Source organism: Anser brachyrhynchus, assembly GCF_964034855.1.
Source record: "Anser brachyrhynchus genome assembly, chromosome: 4".
NCBI classification, from domain to species: Eukaryota; Metazoa; Chordata; class Aves; order Anseriformes; family Anatidae; genus Anser; species Anser brachyrhynchus.
Window position 1 is genome coordinate 145,365 of NC_137698.1, and position 9,628 is coordinate 154,992.

Consider the following 9,628-nt stretch of genomic DNA (forward strand, 5'->3'; position numbering starts at 1 on the left):
AACTAAGCTCGTAAGCTCGCTAGCAACGTCCCTGATCCAAGCCCCAGGCAGGTAGAAAAGCTCTCGGTAAAGATGGTCTGGTCTGCAGATGGGAGCCTCTGTTCCCTTCAGAAGGCAGTCACCTGTGACTATAACCTGGCACTATTTCTTCACAACGCTGGCCTTGATCTCTCGATCACTCTACAATTCCACGAAAGGAATTGCCTCCCAAGTCGTTCTTGACTGACCACAACTAGCGTTCCATAAAGCCCTGCAAGCACTTGTTCATTGTTTCTAGGATAATTCTTAAAGCTGAAGCGGGACAAAGTTTTGTCCACAAAGGCCTTCGGGGAGACTTCTGAAAGGAAAACCAGGCCAAACCAAAAAACTAGGAACAGCAAGCGGCGTGTACGTCGGTTTTGCTAACAGAGTAACACTAACGTACTAGGAATTTCCACGTTCTTTGCCCTCTACCTTGAAAGTGTCACCCAATTCTGTCAGTGTTCACCATCAGCTTCTTTTTTTTTTTTTTTTTTTTTAAATTTCCACATGGACATCTGAGAAAAACATTTCGAGTCCCCGTCATCGAGGGAGAAGAGGAGAGGAAAAAAAAAGAAAAAGAGAGGGGGGTGGGGAAGAAGCACAGCCATTCCTTTCTTCAGTAATGTGAGCAAAAAGCTCAGGCGCTCGGCAACAACAGAATCGTAGAATATCCTGAGTTGGAAGGGACCACCGAGGATCATCGTTAAGGACCACCGAGTCAAACAACGCGCTTTGAAAGACAAAACACAGAAGAACCTGCACGTTATTTAATCTCAGCTGTAGAGTCACGTGTATTTGTACCCGCTCATTCCTTCACCTGCCAGTTTATTGTGCTACAGACGCTACAGAACACACAAACTGCAAGGTTACTACTACCTTTTGTAACCGATGCGACCTTTGGTAGGGCTAGCCGTCTAAGAGAGCCACCAAAATCCCCTTCACGCCCGGATTTCACCCGGAGGTCGCTGCGACTTACCCGGACAGCTGGGACAGACGGGCTGCTCTTTCTCCTGGGAAACCTGCGACTGCAGCACGCCAGCTGCAGCTTTCCTCCCTTCAGCTGCCGCGCCACCTTCGCTCGGCGACAAACCCCGCGGGGGTCCCAGCGGCGGGGAGCTGCTTCTGCCCTGGTGAGCCGCAGGGAAAGGAGAGAGCCGGCCGTCAGCGCGCGGGGGGAGGAAAACCTCCGAGGCGCAGCCCGACGATCGAGCGCAGCGAGGACCCGCGCCCGGCCGCCGCAGCCCCCACCCCTCCCGGCCCGACGCTCCGGGGAAGCGCCCCCGAAGGCTCTCGCTCGCCTCACCGCCGGCAGCCGCGCTCGCAGCCAGCGGCAACCTGCGCCTCCCGGCGCGCACGGCCCGGCCCCGGCCCCGGCCCCGGCTCGGGGAAAGACCGGCCGCGCGCCACAGAACTACAGCTCCCAGCATGCCGCGGGACGGAGCAGTCCATCCGACCCAGAGGGGAGTCGGCCAAGCGCACGCAACCGCCCCCCCCCCCCCCCGCGCCGCTTCGCCCCCCTCTCCCCCAGCCCTCCGAAGCCCCGCGCAGTGCAGACCCCGCCGCACGCCCGCTCCGCTCCGCTCCGCTCCGGCGCCGCCCCCGCCCCGCACAAGGGCCGTTTCCGCAGAAGCCGCCGACCGCGTGGCGCCCCAACCGCCCGCCGCCTCGCCCCCTCCCGGCCCGGCCCGGCCCGGCCCGGGGCGGCGCCGACCACCAACCTCGTTGCGGCACCGCGCCGCGGCCGCCCGGCCCGGCCCGACAGCTTCCGCCCATAGTGCCGGCAAGCCCTGCACGGCACCTCCGCCCTGCGTTCCTCCGAGCCGATCACGGAGCGTTTCCGCCCTGAGTTAAGGCTAGCCGTGACGCCACTTCCGCCCTCACTGTCCAGCCAATCACGGCGCCGCTTCCCTGTGGGAAGGCGACCCTGAGGCTGCCCCCGTGCTGCCTTTTTATTTATTTATTTATTTATTTATTTTTAAAGAAGGCGCGGGTGTTCTTGGTCCTCTCTCGTCAAGTCTGTCTGCGAGAAACAACTCAAATAATTTTCTTGACACGCGATCTTCTCTGAGGCTATTTTATTCGCGGTTGCAGTGGCGGGCGTCCTGCCGATCAGGAGCGCATTGCAGTAAGCACAGCATCAACTTTTAGTCCCTGTTCCCCGATACCTGATCCCCTCCCCTGTATGTACCATGTATGTACAATCTTACTTCTTTTTCAACCCTTTAATTTCTCCCTTCTTATTTCCTTTTTTTTTTTTTTCCCTTTCTTATGTTTCAGGAACCTGTGATCTTTGTTTTACCGTGCCCACGCTGCTCAACCTGTTTTTCCTCGAGCTTCTGCCTTATTTCGGAACAGTGAGGCCGCCTACTGTCCGCTTACCCACGTGGCGTTTCTCCTCATTATGACTGCACAACTACCTCGGAATACAGAAAATTAGTTCTCTACTGCAAAAACACAACTTAGTTTCTCACAGCTCCCTCCTCTCCTTTCCTTACTCCTACTGTTGTTTTTGCACCTCTTCACGTACCGCGCTCTTGAGTTTCTCCAACGTTAAGGCGCAATAGTCTTCTTCGGATGTCACGGGGGATGGGAGGCGTACAACGCCATTATTTTTACAATACCAACAAATAGTTGTTTGAGCCAATTCTGTTCAGGTAACCACGAAGTTAGTTTCTCCCAAATGTTTCTAAATGCCCAGGAACTGTCACATTGAGCTACTCTATGTAGGATCTTTCCCCCCCCACGCCCCCCAGTATACCTTTTTTTCCCCCCAAATATCAGTCAAATCCGTCCCGTTTGATCTACATCTATACAGCAACTAGCATTAATTACAGTGCACGCTCCTCCTTATGAGGTTATTAATGAATCTAATACTATTCGATTCTACGGTGCTATTTTTGCAAACTTATCAAACTTATTTTCTAGTTCTTCAGTTATAGCGGAGATATTTGCAATAGCTTTTTCTAATTCACCCACCCCTCACCGAGGTAAAAACCACCTTGCAAAGCTGTGAAATACTAGAGAATTTTACTAGAGAATTGTCTGGAGTCCGCTTAATCCTGCGTGTGGTCTCAAGGGGGCTTTGGCTTTGTGGGTCTTCAATAATAGTCACGTTTGGAATTATTGTCTCCAGGGTGCAAGCTCCCTTCCATCCCAGGGGCAACACCTTCCTGGCTTTATTGCCACGTAGCCAGTACCACCTCTCGCCATTTGGGACAGGCCATCCAGTTGCAGGATTCTCACGTTGCATCTGGCACGCGCTATGTATATTAGCGCTCCTGTAGCTACCATATTTGGTGCAGCGTGGATTATTCCCTGCGTGGATAATTCCACACCCAGGGTCAGTACTATCGCCCCCTGAGTTTCTATCACTGTTGTTTAAAAGGCACCTTCGATAACACGGTATATTGTAGCCATGATTATGTGCAGGGAGCTCAACTTCAAAATCTATTCCTTCCGAGGACTGAGTATGATCTGTCATTTTTAAAAATCTAGAGTATCCAGACATAGTTGCTGCTGGAAATAGCAATCAAGGACAAGGCCTTTTCAGTCTTTCTAGGCACGTGGGTGCAAATCCAGCAATTATTTCGAGATATAACTCAAGAGATGTTCTGGATTCATTGGAAATGCTGATTTTTCCCTCTATCCTACCACTAATGCATTCAGAATAGGTATTACTAACATAAACTTAAAATACATAATTTCTCTCTATATATATATATATACACATCCCTGTAATAATTAGGAAATAATAATTAAGCAAAACAATAAAAATCACAAACTAATAAGGATTCTTCTGGTGGGGATTAAATACTCCACCACCTTCTCTCACTTCCAGGGAGTGTTCCCTGTAAACACTCCAGTTCTGTGTAATTCAATCCCTTTTACTCATTAATTCATTAAGGATTCTTCTAAGGAGAAGTTAAAGGTTTACAATAGATAGTTTTAACAGTTTTAACCTTAAAAGTCTTTGTTAATGCAGTCTCTCAGGTATCAGGGTTAACTGATGCTTTTACCCACGTATGAGTCCACCCTTTCTCAGCCGTTCTTCCTGCCATCTCAGTAGTCAGGAGCACTTGGAACAGTCCTTCCCACTCAGGTTGCAGCTTCAATTCTCTCCATGTTCGCATCAAAACACAATCTCCTACTTGGAATGGATGGATCAGGGCTTCCAAGGGTGGGGTTTGAGCTAATGATCCGCAGGTCCTGAGAGACGACAAAGAGGACGACCGCCCAAGTGCACGGTTCTTAAGAAAAGCATCTTTCGTCTCAAATTGAGGTAATTCATTCCCTTTGTCCAGGTATAGCAATCCAAGTAACGTTTCATATGGTGAAACTCCTTCCCACATCTTTTCTTGGTGCAGTTTGAATTCGGAGAAGTGCCAAAGGTAAGCGCTTCTTCGTTCAGGGGAGCCGAGTTTCCAGAACTTAGTCAATTGCTTCTTTACTGTCTGATCCGTTCCACCCTTCCAGAAGAGGAAGGGTATCAAGGAGCGTGAAATTTCCACTTAATTCCTGGAGTCTACATTAGCCCTTGCAATATTTGTGGCGCAAAGTGACTTCCTTGATCAGAGTCAGTATTTTCAGTGACTCCATAGCTGAGAATCATCTGTTCTAGAATTACCTTGGCTACCATGCTCACGGTAGCAGATACCGAAGAGAAAGCTTCCGCCCACCCTGACGAGTGATCGACCAAGACTCATTAAGTATTTAAACCTACCTATTCTAAGGAGTTCTGTAAAATCCACCTGTGCGCTTTGGAAGGGTTGAATTCCTGGTTCTTGCCCCGCTTCGGGCTGACTGTGGATAATTTTCCTATTTACCTTTTGACATACTACACAACTCCAGCGTACTTGTTCAGCCAAAGTATGTATACTCCTACACATACACGTTTCCGTAGCACAGCGTCACACGTTGCTTGAATTCCCCAACAGCTCTCTGATATAAAACATTAATATTAATATAAAATTAATATTTGCCTCACTAGCACTTGATTCAGCATTTCTCTCCCATCAGGGAGTATCTATTTTCCTTTGGACTTGGTGGCTCCTGATTCCTTAAAAACCCCCCCTCTCAAAACTTTTTAGTTCTCTTTCTTAGTTTTGGGTAGGGGTAGCTCGACAGTTCCCTGAATCCTCTCTGGATTTATTCTTTGTTTTCCCTCAGACACTAGATGCCCTAAGTACTTGACTTCTCTTTTTACATACTGTAATTTATTTTCCAATACTTTCAAGCCCTGTTTTCCCAGAAAGTCGAATAGCTTGTTAGTGGCTTCCTTCACAACTGTTTTCTCCTGTCCTGACAGTAAGAATTCCTCCACATATTGCAAGAGGAACACCTCCTCCGGAGGCTGGAATTGCTCAAAAATTTGTTCTGGAACTTGCCCAAATAAATTTGGTGGCCCCGAGGTAAAACTGTCCATCTCTGTTGTTGCTTCCACCCCATTTCAGGGTCTTTCCACTCAAAGGCAAGTGTATCTTTGCTCTCAGCGTCTGATAGCACCCCATTAGCAGCACTGTTATTCCACTGGAAATCAGTCTCAGTTACGCATAAGAACAACCAAGTTCCCGTCTCGTCACAGAGCCTATCCGCAGCGCCTCCGCTCTGCTCTACACTCCGTACTGCTGTTCCTCTTAGAGTCAGCACACCAGGTTCCCCCAGCGTGATCAACGTCTAAGGTTGGAGGCCTCAGGATCTTTTATGTAGCGCAACTACACTCCACCCTGGAAGCTTCTTCAGTGCTGTACCTTTTCTTTAAAACGTGAATATCAGTTTAATTTTCAGGTCACCTGAGGCAATTATTCCCCACAGCAGGGACTAGGAATGCTAAATAGAGGAGAAAATGAGTGTTGTGGGCCTCAAGCATGTGCAAAGAGCGTAAGGAGGGCTCCTGAGAGGACGGGGGAACAAAGGGAAAGCTGCTTACCTCTGAGAAGTCATTTTTGATCTTTGTGCCATGGACATTTGTCTCGCATGCTCGGTGCACGCGTTAGGGGTCCCCGTACATTTGAAGGCTTCTTACCTCTGAGAAGTTCCCCCCAGGCTTTCTTCCGCCAGACGATGGCTTTCCCGGGGACTCGCCGCCCCGCACGGAGAGATCCCTGCCCAAGCAGCTCACGGCCTGTGACGCCACGCATGCGCAGCCATTCTCAGGAAGACGCGCGCATGGCTTTACAGCCTGAATGGGAAATGGCAAGCGTTTCCTCGGGGCAGGTTTTCCATCATCATCTGCCTCCATAGGAAAGAGAAAAAGTCGCTCCTGTCGGCTGCTCCTCCTCTCTTAACATTCCTAACATCCCCCCACCTCCCCGATCCCACCTTCCCCTGCTGATTTTGGTCCTCTTGGGTCGCTGCCCACCTCCACCTTCCAGAGCAGCTCCTTCTCATCAAGTTCTCCTTCTGCGTCCTGTCCCCAGCTGCTCCCATCCCACGGTGCTCTCAACGGCGACATTAGCTGTCGCTCGGATCTCCTTCCCACTCGGTACCCTCTCTGCAGCTATCCCTATCGTGGGAATGGCAGACAACCCTGCAGGTTGTCCGTACCCAACGGGCTGAAGGATCCGTTTACCCGGAAAGTTTTGACAAGAGATTACAGAAAAAGAGTCGCACCTCTGCGCAACGCATCCCCCTTTCCAGAGAGATGCAGAGACGTCACAGGCGACCTCCCTGTAACTTTGTCAAATTCGGCAACGCTTTGCGGTGAGTATTATGAAAAATAACATTAGAAAGAGAAGACCGGTAGTCCTGACAAGTTCCCGAAGTCAGGAGAACTTGCCCAGTCAACCCCAAACTGTTCGCTAGAGTAACTTGTTAGTCCGTTTCCTTTTGAAAGCCAAACGAGGAGGCGCGCCTTCTACTCTTTCCCATCTGTGTTCTCGTTCCAGCTTAACCCGGCAGGCGGCCAGAGCGAATGGCTGAGTGGTGCTTTTCTCCCCACCGTGGGAGACTCGGGAAGAAAAAATAGTCAAAGCTCGTGGGTTCAGATAAAGACGGTTTAATAGGACAAAGAAGGCAGGGAAATCATAACAACGATGATGAGGGAACGTCGCATAGCAAGCGATGCGTGATGCTATTGCTCACCACCTGCTGACTGACGCCCAGCCCTCCCCGAGCAGCGGTCCCCCCCCCGCCCCCCGCCATCCTGTTCCCCGCCGTTCCGCGGGACAGGGGACAGGTTAAGAAAGGGGCCGGGCGGCAGGACACTCACCGCAGCTCCCGCTCTGCGTGCCGCCGGGACGATGTCACGGTTCAGGCACTTCTTGCTCGCTCTCTCCCCCGGCTTCCTCCTCGGTAAGGATCCGGAGGCTGCGCTGTCACGCCCCCGGAGCACACACCGGGGTGTGACACGCCGTACGCGGGCCAAAGCGACGGTGACAACGGGGTCAGTCGCGGCGTAGCGACCGAGGCGGCCGCCCGGCAGCGCAGGACTACAGCTCCCAGCATGCCTCGGGACGGAGCAGCCCACGTGACCCCGCGGGGACTCCAGAACGTGCCCCCCCCCCCCCCGTGCCGTTCCCGCCTCTCCTCTCCGTGCTCTCCCTCCCTCCCCCGCCCCTTTTCAGCCGGGCTCGCCGCCGCCAGACCCCACAGCCCCGCGGAGCACGGGTCCGGCACGACGCGGCACGCCCCCCGCCCGGCACAAGGGCCACCGCCCCTGGAACAGCCGACCGCCTGCCGCCTTGCCCCGCGCGCCGTCCCGGGGCGGCCCCGACCACCAAACTCGTTCCAGCACTTCAGCTTCGGAGCAGAGCGCTGCCGCTTTGCTGCACACAGGGGCACTAAGGCGGATGCCGGCGGCGCTGGCGCTACCACGCGTGCGCGGCGCCGCTCAACCTGCGGTACCGCTTTTTCGTCAAAGGCGGCGGCAGAAGGCAGCGCGGCTCAAGACCGCAGGCGCGGCACCGCGCAGCCTGCAGTACCAGGTTTTCGCCAGCAGGCGGCGGCAGAGGGACGACGTGCCGCTATTGCAAATGCGGTCTGGCTTTCCGCCAGCAGTACCGCTTTTCCACCGGCTGACTGCGCATGCGTGGAACTAGGCACGGCTTCCCGAACTGTTTTCTCGTTAATGGAAGCAGCGGGAACCGCGCAGAAAACCACACGTAAGCGGCAAGAGGAGGCACCCCGCTCCGTTGACACGGAGGAAGCAGCCGCCCTTCCTACCTGTCTCCGTGCAGCTCCCGGCTTGGAAGCCGAGTGGTGATGCAGAACTACAGTTCCCGGCACGCCCCGGAAGACATGGCGGCCGACCGGAAGCCTGGGTCCCAAGGACCACAACTCCCGGCATGCTGCGGGGCATGACGCGCCCGGCCGCCTGACTCATTTGCGCTCCCCAGCCCGTGCTGTTCCCCCAGACCTCCGAGTCTAACCGGTCAGCTGTAGCCCCGGATCTGCTCCGTTACACCGGGGGCGTTCTCTTCCCAGCCTCTCCGCCTGCAGTTTTCCTCTTTCTCCAGCCAACGGAGATAGAATGTGTTCTCCCGCTACTGCGCATGCGCCTCGCGTCTTCTCATGCAGTACCGAGTATTGGCCACCAGGGGGCAGCTGAGGGCGACGCGCCACTCGCTCCGCCTGCAGTACCGCTTTTTTGCCAGGAGGTGGCGCCAGAGGGCTACGCTGCGATCCTCCGCCTGCAGTTCCGCCTTTTCGCCATCAGGTGGAAGCACGCAGCAGCGCACCGCTCCTTTCTGCCCGCAATGCCGCTGCTCAGCCAGCAGGAGGCAGCAGAGAGCCAAGCGGCGCCACCTCTCCCCTGCCGAGCCGGGCGGCTCTGTGCATGCGCGGAGGTAGACCGGTGGGCACGGTTCCCGGTCTTAACGTTGTGGCTAACAAACAAGTAACGAAGGAACACGCAGCGGCCCGCGCTCCAGCGAGCAGATAGAGTAGGAGCAGCGGAACATGCCCGCCGGGAACAGAGCTCCGCCGCCTGCCCCTGAAACGAGCTCTGCGCCCGCGGAGCGATGCTTGCAAAACTGATCACCCGGCACGCGCCGCGCTTCAACGAGACCGACCGGAACTGAGTCCCTCCCCGAGGACTACATCTCCCAGCGTCCCCTGGGTGCGGCGCTCCTTTACGTTGCCCCGCCCCGTCGCGGTCAGGTTCCTGAGCTCCATATGCCCGCGGGGCAGGGGCGGAGCCGGGGCCGCTCTGCCCCCTCCTCACCGTTGAGCTAAAGCCGCAGAACGCACGTCTTCATTTTTATTTTCATCAGTATTTACTACCCTATATCCACCTCTCCTCCAAACTGGCTTTTGAATTACCAGCCCCTGTGCCTTGCCTGTATTTAAATGGTATTCCTAAATATCATCAAGGTCTTCCCTCCTCAGGTGAACAGGTGCAGGTGGAGCAAGCACAGCATGACACCATCTCACTGTGTAACCAAGGTACCTACAGTCCCTGAATGAAACCAAGCAAATGTTATTTCTTTCCTCTCAGTATTCTCTCATTATGTCAACTCCATGGGCTTTTTCCTTCAAACACTGGCCATATCTTCACCAGTTTGTTTGCAGTGAAGGGGTTAGGTGAAAAAGCAGAAACACGGTCAACTTACTGGTGAGATAAGGGGATGGAGTTTTACTAATTTCAGCTCCCTTGCATCAATAGGGAATT